The sequence below is a fragment of the Canis lupus genome, chromosome 1 (genome assembly GCF_048164855.1).
Source record: "Canis lupus baileyi chromosome 1, mCanLup2.hap1, whole genome shotgun sequence".
In the NCBI taxonomy this organism is placed as follows: Eukaryota; Metazoa; Chordata; class Mammalia; order Carnivora; family Canidae; genus Canis; species Canis lupus.
In genome coordinates this window covers 85,903,596-85,923,011 of record NC_132838.1, presented here as the reverse complement: position 1 = coordinate 85,923,011, position 19,416 = coordinate 85,903,596, and the positions used below count along the sequence as shown (strand labels likewise).

Here is a 19,416-nt window from a genome sequence, read left to right as displayed (position 1 = left end):
TCAAATCTACATGAAAGAAACCATAGACAGTGGATGCGTGAATGGGTATAGGTGTTTTCCAAAAAAAAAAAAAAAAATGTTATTTACAAAAACAGGAGGCTGGCCAGATCAGGCTCATGGGTCGGTCCCTTGATTTCCAAGACAACCAGCTCCAAGGACCATGCCTCCCCTGCATCTCCTGCTTGAAGGCCAGATAGAAACTTCTGGGTTATGTCAACATTCCTCTCTTTCTCTGTCCCTCCTCTCTTGCTCTTGCTCTCAATTTCTTTCTTTTTGGAAAAATCTAATTGTTTTGTCTTTTAAAAATGTGTTTTGAGTTAAATGCACAATTATACAACAGCTGTTATATAACTTGCAGAGCAGGGCTCTGGCCCTGCCTGGACATCTGTGTTTTGCTGCTGTCTGCCTCTTTCAGCCTCACAGTTGTGCAGAGATCCAAACATCGGTTTTTTTGGTGTCCAGATAGTGAAAGCACAGAGCCCCATGACATACTTGGTGTGCTGCCTCACTACTTGGATGCTGGCCCTTGATTTTATTTCATTGAATAATTACCTAAGGAGACCTCCCTTTATCACAGACATTACTGAAGGTAGGTAAAAGGTATGGCTTTGGAAACATGTTACCATACCTGTCCATTTCATTTCAACAAATATTTACCAAGTATCTTTTAATGGGTAAAGCACTATGATTAGAATATCAGGAATTCTCCAGCATTAATCTTACTTGAAGGGCAGATTTTTTTTTTTTTTTAAATTTCTGCCCAGAAACCACAGAGCCTGAGATCTTTATTTCTGAAGTCAGCGTCATCCCCTCCCTATGGAATAGGGTGTTCCCAGGAATGGTGGCATGGATGGAAAGAAGGCTTTATCAGATCACTTCTCTTGCTCACACACCACATGGGGCTTAGGTGAAAGCACAGAACAAAAGAAGCTCACTTCAAGACACACCCTAGGGTTCCATATTTTTATTGTATTTTTATATGTATGGGACTTGATTTTGGGAATCATAGACCAAAGATGTTTAATCATCCTGTCCTCCTTATGGCCAAGCTAAATTACACATGCACACACACACACACATACACACACACATACACAATTGGAGCTGAGAGGTGGGAGAGGTAGAGAAGCAGAGTTTATTTGTCTCTTCTCTCCAATTGAACTTCTTCCACCCCTTTGTGAAAGGTACATTATACCAAGGAACACACAAACCATGATTTCAGCCGTTGCTGAAACTACTCTCATTTTATAAGGAATCTCTCCAGAGCTCCCTGCATGCCTTGGTGACTGAAAAGATAATGGAGCCTAACTTAACCTTCTCCCACCCACATGAGTAATTGAAATAGAAACCAGTCAAATGTGTTAGGCAAACGTAACCATACAGTGAAATAAAAATAGCTTTTTTTTTTACATTTCCTGATCTCAAAAATCCAGGATCCATTTGTTGGAGTGAAATTTCTTATGCTCAGTGTTGTCTCTTCAGTGTTGCCTTAAGCATGGTTGGGTGAGTCTGCCGGTTGGTTAATCCAGAAATGGATATATCCCTTGGCTTTTGATCACTGCAATTTTTGCAGACACCACATTGTTCTTAGGCCTATTTGGGCCTTAATAATTTAGAAAGACTGGGTCTTGGCTGTGGTGATGGGATTTGTCCTTGGTTGGTATGCTGGTGTTAATAGTGGAGGTGAAAGGTGGCATTTGAATACACGAATGGATGTGTATATGGGCTAATTTCTATTCATCTACCATCCTTCTCCAATAAGCAATATTTCCTCACCTCTGAGTTCTCCTGCTCTTCACATACCCTATCACTGTTTTCTCTTTGTTTTGCCTTACTAATGTTATAGCAGGTGCCCCTCTGATCCGATACAGTCAGGACACCCGGTCAGTTAGCAAAGTCACTAAAAGACACAGTACACTAAACCACTCTAAGGTAATTATTTTAGTTTAAATAGGCCTTTGTTAAACTTTATGGGCCAAAGACAATTTTTAGCACCGGGTCGGCTGTCAGAGTTTGAAATAACCTTCCACAGCATTCACAGTGTACTTGTTTCTTCCAAGTGGACAGAGAAATTAAGGATACAAATGGCACTTTTGAAGGAATCTGAATGTAGATGACTTTGAGATTTTTATAACACTTCCGATATTGTTTCACAATTGTTTTAGGCACAGATTATACAGGAATGGGTTTAACCACTTGACAAGGTAGGGAGTTTGCCCAGCGCTCAGTTTTATACATAGATTTCACAGATCCTAAACATTTCCTCAAAATAAATAAATAAATAAACTCCTCCTCCTGTTAAATATACAATTTAGATAACATTTAATCCCATCATATAATTGAAATACTAGGTTCATGAGGGTGATCAGGTTTTGGAGCAGAGATTTGACGATCGGTAAGCAGAGGAAGCTGTGTCCTAAACTGAGTGATTGCAGGCAGGAGTGTCAGTGCTGTGTTCACACTTTTTACTTTTTAAACATTTTTAAAAAACATTTTCAAGTCAAATGTGCCAAGTAAAAGAAACTGCAAAAATCACAAGTCTACATCTCAATAAACAGTCATAAAAGGAACAAAACAAAATCACCACTACTAGGTCAGGGAATGAAAAATATCTGTACCCCGAAGCCCACTTTGTGCCTCCTCTCCACCTTGATCTCCTTTTTCCTCACCCTAAATTAGGATATCACTAGTATCCTGGCTTCTAATGCCATACCTTGTTTTTTCCCCCCGATTTTGAACTTGATGCAAGCAAACCATACAGTCAGAATAATTTTAAAGGAAATCTGGAGGTGCAAATGAATCTGGCAGGTAAGTTAAACTGTGGTTGTAGGTAAAGCAAGTTTCTCAGAGAGTTACTCCCGCCCAAATATACCTCAATAAACATAATTCATATGTGATCTATACTGCAATAGGTTGGCATTTTTATGAAAAGAGGGGCTTTTTTTTTCATCCCAATCAGTACCTGTAAAAGTGCAGAGAAATGGCCCTTTTCACACAGTTTTGTCAGAGCTCAGTAACTCAGTAGCAATTACAACTTATATTAAAATACTGAAAATGTTCAAACCCTTGATCTAGTTATTCTACTTCTAGAAATCCATTTTTAAGGAAACAATTAAATATACATAAGTTATGAGCAAGTATCTTTAGTATATTATTTATAAAATAGAAAAATACCAAATGGTTAGGTAGTCTATGGTTTAGCAAAACACATATATAAATAAGGAAACAAATAATTAAGGAAGGACCTGCTGAACTTTTGAAATATATTGTAATTTAATTTTTAAAAAGTAGGTTATAAACCTGTGTGATGTGTAGAGGTGCTAAGAAATTGTACTTTACCCTCAGGATTTGGCCAAAATCTGCAATTTCCCTTTGATCTTGGTCTCAGGGCTTGGAAAGCTAGATAACTGAATTTCAATTTCAGCGTCATTCCTGGTATCCTGAAATTATGCATGATCATATGATTCCCTTGGTTATAGTTTATATACTTTTCCCAGGCTGAATAGTGGCTTGGAAAAGTATCCTTGGAATCTGTAAATTTTACTTTGTATGACCAAGGAAAGTTTCCAGATGTGATTGAGTTAAGGATTTTGAGATGAGAAATTATCCTGAATTATTAGGGCAGGTGCTAAATGTAGTCCGTGAAGCAGAGGACAAAGGAAACTTGACCATACAAGCAGAAGGCAATGTGATCACTGAAACCGCCAGCTTTGATGATGGAGGAAGGGGCCAGAAGCCAAGGAACACAAGAAACACATCTCTAGAAGCTGAAAAATGCAAAGAGGGTCCTTCCTTTAGAGCTTCTGGGAGAAACAGGCCCTTTGATACCAGCCAGTGAAACAGATTTCAGACTTCTGAACTCTACAATCAGAGAGAATGCATATGTGCTGCTTTAAACCAAATTTGTGGTAACTTGTTAGAGCAACCTTGGCAATCAAATACACAAATCAATGAGAGCTCAAGTGCAGAGCTGCCAAAAAAGTACATACATTTATTAATCATGACTCTGCACATTGTTCTGGTTTATTGTTAATGTCTGACTATTCCTGTTCAAATAAAGGAAAACCTCCCATCTGTACCTTGGAATAGAGACTTCTCAGGTGATGAACATCTTCATTTCAGTTGTAGTGTAGGTGGGTATTTATTCCATTGCAAAAGTAAAACGCTATAGATAACGACGAGTGAAAACTATTACTTTTTTTAAAATAATCATTTTCTTTGGGCAATGGCAAACTTCCCTTGCATTTCCTTGCTTGGATGTGTTCCCACATTTTAAAGCTGCACATATGTACCCAGACCTATAACCACAATCCAAACTCATTTTGCAAGCCCTGGCTTGACGTGTCAGCTGCCTGTTGGGTACTTGCGCTATATGTCATATAGTTATATTACTAGGTTTCCAAACTCAAGAGCCTACATATTTGTTTCCTGTGGACCCTCGCACTGAATAACAAAAAAAACTAGAAACATTTACATTAAAATCCAGATTTTAACTTCTTAAACATCAGAAGAGCCAAAGAGAGGTATTAGCCTGCTGGCCCATTGAAATCACCTAGGGAATTCAAAACAAAACAAAAGAGATTCTGATTCAATAGAAAGGATTTGAGCCCAGTTATTAGTATGCCAGGTAAAGCCCCTCAGGTTGTTCTAATGTGTGGTCCAGCTCTCAGAACCACTGAAGTAGCTCTGGCTCCATTTTCTCCTGGTGCTCAAGGTTGGAGCAACATCCACAATGCATGGAAAACCTTTACAAGTGCAAATCTTCAGACCTCATCTCAGACCTCTTGAATCAGAATCTTTGGAGGTAGGACACAGCAGTCTGTATTTTCATGATCTTTCCAGGTTATTCTGAGTCAAGCTCCAGCTTGAGAGTCTCTGCACTATGACATGGGCCCAAACTATCCCTATTATAAAGAGGCTTTTTACACTCAATTTGAGCTAACTACCTTGTCCTTTAAGTTTACCTTTTAAGACCCCTGCTTGAACCCATTATCACTTCCCAAAATGTAATCTCTTTCTTGAATGTCCTGTCTCTAATTATGCAAAAACAATACCACCAAACTTCACACATCTGTGATTCCTTGCTTTTCTTCTAGAAAAGTGTTAGTTTTATTTATTGAAATAATTACGACTTTGGACTTTCCAGCATCAAGACATTTTAGGTCTGGGTTTTAAAGAGCACATAGAAGGAATATTTTTAACCCAATCTGAGAATTTTTGCCTTTAATATGTATGTTTGGCCCATTTCTGTATATTTCTACCTATTCTGATTACTGATGTATTTTGTGCTTTCTGCTCATGCTTATATCAGTTAGGATCAGGTTTGGTTGCTTTATCGTGAAAAACCCAAAATAAATACTCAAGATGAAAATGGATTTCTCTTACACATAAATGAGATTGTAAATTGTTAGCCAGGGCAGGCCCAGTGGCAGAATCAAAAGACACAAAGAGTCGTTTTGGCTCACACTGTTCCTGCATCCCAGAAGTATGACGACCTCCTGATAAGAGAAGGCTGCTGGAATGCTAACCATTGCATTCACATTCCGGTAATTAGCATGGAGAAACGGGAAGAAAAGTGACCAAAAACTAGGGTCAACTGCACTTTCAGAAAGTTTCCCTGAAGTTTAGAGTTCTGTTACCAGAGCTTAGTCATGAGTCCACAATTTGATATAAGGAGAACTAAAGATTGTAAGCTTTTTCTGGGCAGCCAGTCTCATGATCAAAACAAGTAATTGTGTTATTAAGGAGGGGGGGACTATTGTAGACGTACTGCATACTCTTTTTCTTCTTACCAATCTTCTCTTTCATTGATTACAGTTTCTGTTTCCCTATTTTTACCTTTTTCCTTGTTCAGAAGAAATACTTTTTTTGTATTGGTTAACCTTTTCACATACCTGTAAGTATGTGTAAATTTAATCCCCATCTCACACAGAATTTATGGACTCTGAACATTTTATCTCTTGATTTTCTATTCCTGTTCTACATGCTTTATCTGTTATAAATTTTTGTTCTGCCGTCCCAAAAGAATCGTAATCACACAATTATTACTGTAATAAATCAATTGCTATTTTAGTTTACCTATTTATCTAAAAATTTCTTTGGCCAAGGCTTCCAGGGCACCTGGGTGGCTCAGCCAGTTAAGCGTTAAAGTCTTGTGTTCACCTCAGGTCATGATATCAGGGTTGTGAGATCGAGCCTTGCAGGTCTCCATGCTCAGCACGGAGTCTGCTTGAGACTCTCTCCCTCCCCTCTGTCCTTTCCTCTGTGCTCGTTCTCTCTCTCTAAACGTAAATTATTAAATCTTTAAAAAACATTTAAAGGGCAGCCCTGGTGGCTCGGCAGTTTGGCACCTGCCTTCAGCCCAGGGTGTGATCCTGGGGACCCTGGATCGAGTCCTGCGTCGGGATCCCTGAGTGGAACCTGCTTCTCCCTCTGCCTGTGTCTCTGCCTCTCTCTCTCTCTCTCTCTCTCTCTCTATCTCTCTGTCTCTCATGAATAAATAAATAAAATCTTAAAAAAAAAACATTTAAAAATTAAAATTTCATGGCCAGTCTATTTGTTCTTTTACCTCAACCTTTTCTTCTGTGATAATTTTCTTTGAGGGTCTGTTAGAGGCTCACATTTTTATCTCATCAGAAGACTGTCAATGTCGTTAGTGTTTCAAAGAACTTTTGGCTCTGTTGATCTTCTCTATTGTATGTTTGTTTATTCATTTCCTAATTTCTGTTCATAACCTACACTGTTCCTTTCATTCTCTCTCCTTGAGGTTTGTTTTATTGTCCCTTTGCTAACCTCCAGATCCTTAGATCATTTGGTTTCCAGCCTTTGTCCCTTCAAAGCTCTCTGCATGTCTTTAGCAACACCTACAAGTTTGGATATAGTATTTTCATTTATGTTCAATGAAAGATACTTCCAGATTTCCATTGTGATTTCTTTCCTGATTTATGATTTATTTTGAAGTGCATTTCTTAGTTCCTCTCTTGGCTGGCAATAGATAACTCCCAAATCATTGTAGCATGTGTTAGTATAGCTATATTTTTATTTGCTTATAAACTTAGCATTGCTATGTCTTCCTAGAGAATCAGACTTTTTATCATTATAAGCTCTCCTTGGTCTCCTTGATGCTTTTTGCCTTGGAATTTCTTTTGATAAATTAGCCCTACAGTAGCTTTTTTCCTCTGGGTGGGGTTTGCAAAATATATCCCCCTCTATCTTCTTACTTATAATCTGCATTTTATTGCACACAGTTCTTTATTTTAAAGATTTTATTTATTTATATGATCATGAGCAGGGGGTCAGGAAGGACAGAGAGAGAGGGGGGAGTAGATTCTCCCCTGAACAGGGAGCCCCACTCTGCTTGATCCTAAGACCCTGAGATCATGACCTGAGCCAAAGGCAGATGCTTCACAGACTGAGCCACCCAGGCACCCATCATGCAGACAGTTCTTTAAATGGCCTGTAGTTATGTACTTATGCAGTCTTACAAACATTCTCTTTAAATTGGATCATTTCCTTTATTGACATGTAACATAATGTACTGATGAATTTATGTTCAAAAATCCTACCATCTTACTAGAAACAAACACTGAAAAACCAATAAAAATTCTACCATCTAACTAAATACTTCGTTCTTACCTACTCTGTGTTCTTTTTCTCTCCTTTTTGACCTTTTTTTTAAAAAAAAAGTTATTTTAAAGTCACTTAAGATGTTAGTATTCAAACTAAACCAAACTAAATTTTAACTTTACACTTAAAGTACATTCATTTTAATTCATTTAAAAATTAATTCTTTATTCAATCAGGTTGGGAATTATGTATTGTCTTTACTGTTATTTGAATGGTTATTTGAGGAATAGTAAGGTTTTTCTTTTGTTACTTATCAAAGTATAATCAATTGGTGCTTTTACTTTTTTTCTTGGCTAATCCAAATACTTGGGACACTTTAAACTCATTTATATCCCTCCCAATATCCATGCAATCTTCGCAAGATGTTTATTTAAATGTTTGTGTGCATGTTGCTGTTACTGGATATTCTGTTTTCCACCCCAGATCCATTTCATCTCTTTGCCTCAAGACCTAGCTCTCCTGTCCTCTGGTTTCTGATTTAGTTCAACCAATAGGAAAGGAGTGTGTGTGGTGTGGGGGGGGGGGGCAGGGAATGCTGACGTGTAGGTGTAGAGAAAGCCAGGATGCTTCCCCCCTTCCTCCTTTGCTTCTTTTATGCCTGAGTGGCACTCGGGCAGGATCTGACAGGGCTGTGTCTTCCTCCTGCAATGACAGGCTCTGCTGAGTGTCTGTCACTATGGAGTATCAGCTTCTACAGCTCCATTATTCCCTGGGCTCTCATAACACCATTCTCACCTTTTGCATCTTTAGGCTTTCAGGAGTGGTTAGGTCCAGCTCTGGAGTCTTCAGTACCCCTTGTAGACTTGTAGACTGTTCACACTTCTGTGAAGAATTTTTTCCTTCAATCATCCCTCAAAACTCTAGCCAGGCGTGCCTATGGTTTCTTGTTGTGACCCTGAAGTGATTCCTTTAGAACTTTAGGTGCATCTTTTTTGGGGGGAAGAGGAAGTTCCATAGTTAGTTCAGTAAAATAACAATAAGCATTAGCAAGTCATTACACAAAACAAAATACTTGGGAAATAACCTACATGTATACTTGTGGTCCTTTATCTGATTATTCTGTCCCCCTTTTTCCACCCAAATGAGGAAATTATGCAACCTGTGTTCATTATTCTCTTGATGGACTTCCTTTGTGTCTCTATGTATTCCAAGAGTGACATGTATGTACATGTGTGTATAAATTTATTTCTAACTTGATAAAAATGAACTTCTTTTTTTCTGAAATACTACATTGATAGGAATCAACAATATCACTGCATGTCACTGTGGTTTCTTTATTTTGACTGTTGTGTATTATACCTTTCTGATCGTAGTTTATTCAGCCAGTCTTTTGATAATGGGTTTTGGGTATTTGTCATTGTGAATAGTGCTTCTATAAACATTCCTGTGTATATTTCTCTTGATTATATATCTGAAATCAAATTAGCAAGTTCTTAAGGAATATGAATGTTAAGCCTCGGGATACAATGCCAAATTGGTTCTATCAATTTATACTTCTACCTTCAGTGGAAAAGAACCCTATGGATCCATATTCTCCAGTATGTGCTGGTGTTTTCTCATTTAGATTGGTCTTTATAATGGGTTTAGTTTGTTTACATTTAGAAACTCATTATTAAAGAAGGCTCTTCTGATTCATTCTTAGAGCTTTTATTTTATTATGAGTACATTGAATGCTGTAAAATTATTTTCTTTTGTATCACGTTAGCTTTTTATATAATTTTTCTTCTTAACTCTGTATATTGTCAGTTACATTTATGGGTTTTTCTAATATTAAAAAATCCTTAGATGCAGAAGATAAAGCTAAATTGGATTTCCATTTGATGACTTACATTAGGAACGAAAATATCAGTATATCTAGAAAGGTACAATAATAAAAGTACCATGTATTGAAATCTGTGAGGCCCATCCAAAAAAAAAAAAAAAAAAAAAGAAAAAGAAAGAAAGAGAAAAAACATACTTCAAAAGGAAGTTTTTGTTCCTGAAAATTATGTCAAAGAAAATTTTTAAAATGGAATGAGTTGTTCACTTTAAGTGGCTAAGAAATCCAGAGCAGTATGGATCTAAAGGAAGTGGAAGGAGGAGGTAATAATAGAAGCAAAGAGGCATGAATTATATGGAGAAAAAATGGAGAAAGTCAACAAAGCCCAAGGTTGACTTTTTTGACAAAATAAGAAGGTGAGGTCCTTTGTAATACTGAGCAAGAAAAGAGAAAAAAAAGGTACAAAGATATTTTGATTAAAACAGGACATGCTTGCAGTAATGCATTTTTTTTTTTTTAAAGAAGAAAACATTGCCAACAACTACACATGAATTTATCCAATGGTGCAAGGCATTGTTGAGGAGACTATTCCTTTTCTTTTCTATGGAATTACCTTTGTAGCTCTATAGAAAATCAACTGCCTGCCTATATGTAGGCGTATTCCTGGGCTCTATTCTGGTCTGTTAATCTCTTTGTCAGTCATTAGACCAGCACCACACTGTTGTACCAACTGTTGTTTTATAATGAGTCTTTAAAGTCAGACAGTGCTGTCCCTTAAACATTGTTCTTTTTCAAAGTTGTTTTGGCTAGATCCTGTTTGTTGCTACATAAATTTTAGAATCAGTTTGTCAATTTCCACAAAAAGCCTTCTGGGATTTCAATTGGGATTGCATTGAATCTTCTCTCTTCTCCTGGGACTCCAGCCATGTTTATAGATCGCGTCACTGTATCCTTTAGTACCCTCTCCTCCATTTTTCATTGTTTTGTCTGTCTGGGCTTCATTACAGAAAACTCCTATCCTAATGAATTTACTAATTCTTCCTTTATCTGCGTCCAATTCTTAATAGATAATTCACCCAGTTAGCTTTTGAAAATGGCCATTTTTAGTTCAAGATTTATTTCTTTATTACCCTTTTGTTAGTTTCCAGGTCTTGTGAACTTTCCAATTTTGTATTTTAAATATAGATCTTTTAAAGTCTATGTCTGATGATGTGCAAAGCCTAAATCTCTACACTGAGAAATACATTTTTTCTTTTGTTCTTTCTGGCTTTTGTTCATGTTGTCTTGCCCTCTTCTGGCTTTGCTAGCTATTTGGCGCTGGGCATTGGATTGAAAAATGTGCTTGTAGAAATGACAGCAGTGACATTATCTTCTTCCAAAGAATATGTGCATTTGCTACTGCTAGATTCCTAGTATCCCTAGGTTTCCCCAAACAGATCTCGGCCCTGGTATTCTAGGATCAAAGTAGAAGGGTTTCATCAAGGCTACCCTTCCTGTCTCCACATGCTCTGAGCTAAGAACCACCAGATTGTCAAATGGGCAGCACACCCTCTCAGATACTTAGCTATCTGCAACCAGGAAATGCTCCCCAATGTAAAGCCCAAACAGTGGGCTTCCTTCCGAGGACTTCCATCCTGCCTGAGAATCGGGCCTGAGACTTTCACCATCTGGTTAGCAATTTTTATCTGTAAGAGATTTGTTTAAATAAATATTTGTCCAGATATTCTTGTTGTTCTTCAGTAGAAGATCCAGTCTACATTATTTGTTCTGCCATTATCAGAATCAGTTCTTGAGAAAACTTTCTCAATTTTTCAATGAAAAGTTCTTGACTGAAAATTTATGTTAAGTGATAATTCTACATCAGCAGCTCTTTTTCTTTCTGTCAGCCATTTATATGTACTCTCCTATCTGCTTTTTTCACGGTAATCTCATTTTTACTATGATATGTCTAAATGTATATTTCATTTTTTATCCTTTTGGGATGTATTCTGATACCTAAATCTGAGTTTTATAACTTTCGTTTATATATTTCGTTAGTTTTGTAGATGTCTCAGCCTTCATTTCTATTAAACATATGCTGGATCTCCTGATTTTATCTCTGTATTCTTGAGTTTCTGTTCCTATTTCCCACATCTTAATTTCTCCATGTTGCATACTAAATAATTTCCTCGAATCTGTACTCTAGTTTAATCTCTACTTAGCTATTTTTAGTCTGCTGATTAGAGTATCCATTAAGCTTTTATTTTCAGTGACTATGTTTTTGTTCTTTCTAGAGCTTTATTTGATTCTTTTAAAAATCATCATGTTCTTTTTGGTGTTATATTGTGTTGATTTAAGTAAGATGAATAATCTTAAATCATCATTTAACCAAAGAATTCAACAGAATCACATATGTGTTATATTTTCACATCTAAATGGTAAAAAAAAAAAAAAATGAAAGTCTAAAGTACTTCTGGACTAATAGTGAAACCTCAGAATATTTTGTCAACTCAAATAGTTTTATTTGGGCAAAACACATAAAAGCTCATCAAGGTTATAGTTCATGAAACATGCAACAATCTCCAAAGTCTCAATGTCATTAAAGGCTCATTTGTATAAATGACACTTCCAAGACTGTGTTATGAAATAGAGCAGGATTGTTCATTTTTATACAAATCTTCATACTGTAAAGGAGAATCATACTGAGATGTTTTTGTGAGCGTTCTTAATTCACCACTTAATCAGAACTAAATTTAAGACATGAAATTATATCTGCTCCTCTGTACTGTAAGAGGAAGAAGGGACATTTTATTTTATTTATTATTTTTAAAAGATTTTATTTATTTATTCATGAGAGAGAGAGAGAGAGAGAGAGAGAGAGAGAGGAAGAGACACCGGTAGAGGGAGAAGCAGGCTCCATGCAAGGATCCTGACATAGGACTCGATCCCGGGCCTCCAGGATCAGGCCCTGAGCCGAAGGCAGCGCTAAACCGCTGAGCCACCTGGGCTGCCCAGAAGGGACATTTTATTGTTATCTTTCTGATATTTCTCTTATTAGCATTTGGGAGGGTAGCTTCATGTTTAAGTGATAGAACACAGACAAAGAGTATAAGCCTGTGTTTATAAAATCTCAAAGAAAAAATGAATCTTTTACACCACAGCCTAGGCTAAGGAGCTCTGGCCATGTTGCTGCCTATTCATCTAGTGATTCAGAGGGCATATTTTTCTATTCCTTTATTTAGTGAGTGTAAATCATTCCAGGAAATGGAGTCTCAGTTTCTAGCTCCTCTTCATACAACCTTGACTACTCTCTTTACTTGGCTATCAAACCCTTTGGCTATCAAGACAACAAATTCTCAAGGGCAAGAACAGTTTGTTTACCTCTTGATTCTTAGTTTCCTCTGATTTTTGGCTTCTGGGGATGTTTCTTGCTTTCTTTTTGAGCCAAGTATGCTTTTGATAGCTATTTGTTATATTTTTATCTTGCATTCTTAACTGTGTTTTTTAAGGAGAATTTCCACATGATATAGTCTGCTATAATGAGTGACATGGAAATTATTTTTTCCAAAAGAAGACAGTCATTTAAAAAAAGAAAAAAGCAAAACTAGTTATTTCATTAAACTGCTGGGTTTATGTCTTATTTACTTTTAGTTTGTACATATTTTGGGGAAGCTATTTCTCATAGATGTCAGTCAATAACAGAAAATGTTTTTTTTTCTCTTATAGTTTTTGTTGCTTAATTATTACTTATATGCATAAAGGCTTATCTGTAGAGAAACATCTTTTTTAATTTGGGGCTGTAACGCAGATTTCAGGTTTTTTACTTTTATAGCAATTCTTGGTCAATTTATGCTGAAGTTACAAAGTCGTATCAGTTTATTATTGCTCCAACATTGTTAAATTTGTAGAGTTCCAGAATGAGTCTAAACTCAAAGTCCACTAGTATTCAAATATTTTTGGAATTGTCTGGAGAACTGATCATATTAATTCATTAAGAAGATTTTTAAAAGCAGGAACTAAGATCTTCCTGGGAGTAATTCTCTAAGTGAAGGTAGTATCAGACAAATAAATCTGGGTCTGTACAATGCTTTGGTTGTTAGAGATGAGTGTTGAATCTGAAACTTGCTATTTCCTATTGAGATTTCTCTTTACCCAGCACCCCTTTCTCTCTCTCTTTTTTTTTTAAAGATATTATTTATTTATTCATGAGACACACACACACACACACACACACACACACACACACACAGAGGCGCAGAGACACAGGCAGAGGGAGAAGCAGGCCCCATGCTGGAACCTGATGTGGGACTCGATCCTGGGTCTCCAGGATCACACCCTGGGCCGAAGGCGGCGCTAAACCCTTGAGCCCCGCCCCCGGGCTACCCCAGCACCCTTTTCCCAAACATGGTCTCTCATCATAATGATAAGGACAGAATAGGCTAAAATTAATTAATGAAAAAGTTACTGGTTAATGCAAAGTCAAGCTTCCAGATACATGAAGAAATTCCAGAGGTCCTCAATCTATTTCTGTTACCCACATGACAAAGAGACAGATATATTCTTTAGACATTAGCTTAGCGGCATTAATGAACCCAGAAAATAAACGATCACCTGCCATTTTTGAAGATACCACTATATCAGCTGTGGCAGCAAAGTTACAGAGCTCAGAGCAGTGCCCAGGAGATAGAATAGCCAGGGAGACAGGGTAGTGTTCAGGCAGCAGAGACTTGGAATTGGCAGCTTAGTGACCACTAAGAGAGGGAATGTGCCTTTGGCTCTAGAATCAGCTTTCTTCAGCTGTAAAAGGCAGCAACAAGGTACTCTCAGATGATTCTTTGGGCAGCAAAAAGCTTGTAAGAGGCATTACTAAAAAGAATGGATCACAAAAGAAGAAGCAAATGAGCGATAATGATGATTGGTGGTTGCCAGGGTCTGGGGAGAAACTGATTAATGGGTAAGGAGTTTTACTTTAGAGTGATAGAAATATTTTGGAACTAGATAAGAATTGTGAGTGAACCGTATTGTGAGGATTAAATGCCACTGAACTGTTCACTTTCAAATGGTTAATTTTATGTTATGAAAATTTCACCTTTTTAAAAAAATATAAAGGGGAAGAAGATAGAAGCTTATTCTTGACCATAGGTGACAACCCAAGAACGACTCCAAATAATGGAAGTTTTTTGATGGGGCTCTGGACCTTACAACAACATGGATATAAAAACCCTGAGAAACAGAGTTTTAACTACTTTCAAACTGATCCAGGAATGGTTGCCCTGGGGAAATTTGGGTTTCATGCCACTTAAAATATTTTGCTTCCATGTCCTATTGTTTCAGTCTCAATTCTTAGATATTGTGACAACATAAATAATGATTAGCATATATTGGATAACACTTCAAGAATATTCTAAAAGGGTAACTTTTGTATATTTTTCTTGTTGTTTCTGATCATTTTTTGGAGGATAAAGGACGATTTCTCTCACATTTCTCCCTCCCTCAAAGAAGGAAACAAAGGTAGGTATTAATCCAAAACCTTTGTAAGTCATCGTGATTAGTTTTGGAAAGTGTACAATGTCCTGAGAATCGGGAATGTCTTTCTCTCTGAAGTCAGACTCGTATAGCATTAAAGCACAAAACGGCAATTTAGAATGTGGAGTTTAAGCATTTTAAAAACAAATGATGTGTAAACATAGGAAATGACTTTCTTCAGGTGATAGCATCATGATTTGTCCTGCACCCAGATTTCAAAGCCTCCTTCTATACCACTGGGAGGTGGTTCTCTAGGATACAACTTTCCTAGACATAAAAGCAATGGCACATTTCTCTCCCTTATGCTCCTATATAAAGAATGACTTTCTTAAATAAGTGCATCATGAACATCATAGACACATATAATCTCCTAATAGTATCTGTAGGTAATCCAAACTGTTCCTCCAAGAAAATAAACTTCAACAGTATGAGGTCCTAGAAGAGCTCTGGGAAGTTCAATGTGCATTAACTAGTTGATTTTCCATGAAAAAAATTTCCCCCAAACATTAATTTAGGTTTTTCAAACTGCAAAATTTCAAGAAATACACAACTAATGCCAAAAAAAAAATTGTTTCTTTGGATCTTAAGAAGCACCTGGGTACAGAGGTTCCACTCTGTTGCATAGAATTGTAAGCTATTCATTCCTTACCCAAGTATACCATTCCAGGATATTGAAATTGGCCTTGCATAACTATTTTTCTTTCAACTACCATTTGAGTGGGGACTGACCCTATAGGGGAACTTTTTTACATGCCTCCCTATCAGGGCTGTCGTTGATGTGCGCAGGGACAAATTCTTTTACCTCAGTCAACATATAGAAAGAGGCTGGTGGACTTCTCCCTAAAAAGTGTAAAGCAGGGAATTCATAAAAACTGAGTAAGTAAAATCACTCTTTGTAAATATAGAACCAAGGACACAAAAAAGGAGCTCCTTTTAGGCATGTGGCTTAGAAAGGCATCTCACTTAGTAAATCCATACTAAACCCTGTTGCATCCTGGATTCATACCAATGAAGTATCCAGTAGCTGATGATCCCATTCCATTGGCCTGAACTTATACACTTCAAAAATTGTAGCTACTGGAATTTTGTTCATTATTCAAAATAAAAATCTCAAAGAATTATATTAGCTAAAACAAAGACAAAAATGATGACAACTGAGAGTTATGTATCATTATGAACCCAATTCTGCTAATTGTTTTTATAAATCCAGATAAAAAATATAACTATTTTTTTCCCATTTAACAGATGAGAACACTGAGGTAAGACTTTTTCAATTCCTGAGAAATATTTGGCCTTCTGTTCCAGATTTTCCACTGTGCTTACTAGATATCACAAAATCTGCTACATTTAGTCACAAACTGATAAAAGTTTGGCAGGAATACACTCTGGACCCTGTTATCTTCCAGTTTAACTCCAACTTAGCATACATGAATTGAATCCTGGAGGATCCCTGGGTGGTGCAGCGGTTTAGCGCCTGCCTTTGGCCCAGGGTGCTATCCTGGAGACCCGGGATCGAATCCCACGTCGGGCTCCCGGTGCATGGAGCCTGCTTCTCCCTCTGCCTGTGTCTCTGCCTCTCTCTCTCTCTCTCTCTCTCTCTCTGTGTGACTATCATAAATAAATAAAAATTAAAAAAAAATGAATCCTGAAATTCCTCTCCATGATAATAAGAATCTTCTCGTTGTTTCACTAAAATACATATTTTTTAATTTCATCAAGCATTCTATTTGTTTTTTTCTTTTTTAGTTTGCCTAATGTTTTGTCTAGGGGTTAGCAAACTGTTGCCATGTGTGAGATAGTAAATATTTCAGGCCTTAGCAGGCCATACCATCGCTATTACAAGGACTCATCTTCACTATTGTAGAGCTAAAGTGGCCACAGAGTCTACATAAATGAACGGATGTGACTCTATTCCAGTAACATTTTATTTTATTTTAAAGATATTATTTATTTATGCACTAGAGACACAGAGAGAGAGGCAGAGGCATAGGCAGAGGTAGAAGCAGACTCCCTGCAGGGAGCCCAATGTGGGACTCGATCCCAGGACCCTGGGATCACGATCTGAGCTGAAGGCAGATGCTCAACCACTGAGCCACTCAGGGATCCCATTTCTTTTTAAATCTTTTTTTTTAAGTTTTAATCCAAATTCCAATTAGTTAACACACAGTGTAACATATGACAGGTTTTTGTTTTGTTTTGTTTTGTTTATTCCTATCTCGATCTGCTTTCCTCACTTTTGTTGCCAGGCTTCTAAGTACATCTGGAAAATTTTATGCTGATTGGTACTATTTCACATTTTTATTTTGAATATCTGCTCAATTGTGTGTTCATCATTACTCAGTATTCTTTCCCATTCCTCTTTTAAACTTGCCATTAATCATCCTGGATAATGACAAACTGTTCTTCAAAGTGGTTGAACCAATTTACACTTCAGTAAGCAGTGACTGAGATTCTTATTGTTTCACATCCTTGCCAATATTGCAGACTTTTGAATATCTGCCAGTTTTGTGGTTGTGAAACAGGGCCAATGCATTTCACAGTTTGAGAGGGGTGACATTCACATTTGAGTGCATGGGAATGATGCTCCCCAGAGTTGAGCAGTGCACGATCCATGCAACTGTATATAGCAAACTTGGTATGAAATAGCTCAGTGTGTTTTTAATTTATAACTATTTTATTATTAATGAGTTCAAGAATCTTTTCACTTGTTTAATGGCTACTTATATTTCCTTATTTATGAAGCATGCATTCATGGCTTCTACCCAGTTTTCAATTCTTGCTGTATTCTGTATACTAGTCCTTGTTAGCTATACATTACAAATATCTCCTCTCAATTTGTGGCATGTATTTTTACCCCTTTCAGGGTGTCTTTGGATGAACAGAAGGTTTTGATTTTCATGAGGTTAATTAAGTGTTAATTTTCTTCTATGGTAAAAGTTTTTACGATCTGATTTAAGAAATTTTTCCTTGCCCTGAAGCCAGAAAAATGTTGAATTTTGCATTTCATGTTAAAGGTTTTTTTTTTTTTTTTTTTTTTTTACTGATCTGGAATTGATTTTGCCTTTGTGTTATCCAGCACTATTTATTGAGTAGTTGTTCCTCTTTGTCCTTCTTTTAATTTCAGTCATATATTAAGTTTCAATACGTGTATATTTGTTTCTGTTTAGTTTATTTGAGTCAACTTAGTCTTTCTAAATGTATACTTTTTGTCTGTGTGGTACATACATGACTTTGTATACTGTTTCTCTTTTTCACAGGTTATCTTACTTTCCATATTTCCAACTGCTTTACAATTATAATATTTGTGCCTATTCACATTTTTGGGATATTTTTACGTATTAATTCCCTATTTTTTGTTTGTCAAACTTTTTCTAATATTTTTTGATATTATAGAGAGTATTATAGTAGACATTTTATGCATATACCTTTTTCTTATGCTGAATCATATCCTGAAGACATAATCACAGGAATAGGCATATCAACTAAGGGTAATGCTATTACATGGTTTTAAATATCATTAATTAAATATTGTCACACTTAATTCCAAAGTGATGATTTCACTTAAACATTTTAATTTCCTGCCTTCAAGTTATTAATGAAATGGTACTTTTTGTCTTAGTTTTAATAAATATTTATTTGATTGCCCATGAGGCTAAACAAAGTACTTTGAGTCATTATTGTGCATGTCCCTTCACAAGTGGGCCTCCTGCTCATTCTCTTTGCACTGAAGTTTGGTGCTTTACATGAAAATTTGAATGGGCTCTTTACAGTTTACAGACTTGTAACACATACTGTATAACTTGACTTCTTCTTTTTTTTTTTTTTTTTCTAAGAGCTAACCTCTATTTTAAGCCCCTGCTTAGTCTGCCTTTTTTCATTCCATCATATTGGACTAATCACACAAGATTAATCTAGAGCTCTTGAATCAAGGCAAAGGAGTTCTTCTCCAGTTGTATCTTGGCACAGATGTGGCATCATCTCTCTGAAATCACTATCACTTATACCTCTGGGAACTGGAGATTGAATTACTGCTCTGCTTGGAGTTACCCACAAAGATCGGCTTCAAAGATGAGGGTTTAAGTTTCTATCCCATTCAGAGCAGTGGCAAACATAGAAGCAGAGCGCAGTGAGTCATCCTCATCCTTTTGTGGGCACTCAGCTTAGCTGGCATGTCACATCTGACAGTGCCCAGCTTTCAGATGAAGGAACATCAAGTGCTATGTCAAATAATTACACTGGGCTTGGAACTTGACTCCCATAGTACCAGGGAAAACATTGAACACACGGCCTCTGTTTCTTCATATTGGCTATTTACCAGGGTTCAATATACCATATGGATTTCCTTGGACTGAGCCCCAAGGAGAACGAAAGCATATCCTGCTTTTTCATTCATTCATTTTAGTTAAGAATGCACCCTTTCACTTGCCTCGATGTTATGGCAGAGCGTGTTTTATAGATAGCATCTGTCACTCTTCATTTTCTCTCACATCTAATAACTCACTGAATCTTGTTCATTCGGGATTCAG

General features: G+C 36.8%; 1 long non-coding RNA gene across 11 annotated transcripts in view; it reads left to right on the top strand.

The window, feature by feature from the left end:
• LOC140639710 (uncharacterized) overlaps positions 1-19,416 on the top strand; it is a 61,355-nt gene that overhangs the window by 6,475 nt on the left and 35,464 nt on the right. The window contains exons 3-4 of one of the 11 annotated variants that reach the window (XR_012036334.1): positions 416-589; positions 14,830-14,875. The exons of 9 other annotated variants lie outside the window; for them this stretch is intronic. This is a non-coding gene — a long non-coding RNA (uncharacterized lncRNA). Of the gene's footprint in view, positions 1-415; positions 590-14,822; positions 14,876-19,416 lie in introns of all 11 variants that reach the window. One more of the 11 variants, XR_012036331.1, reaches the window with a different exon arrangement.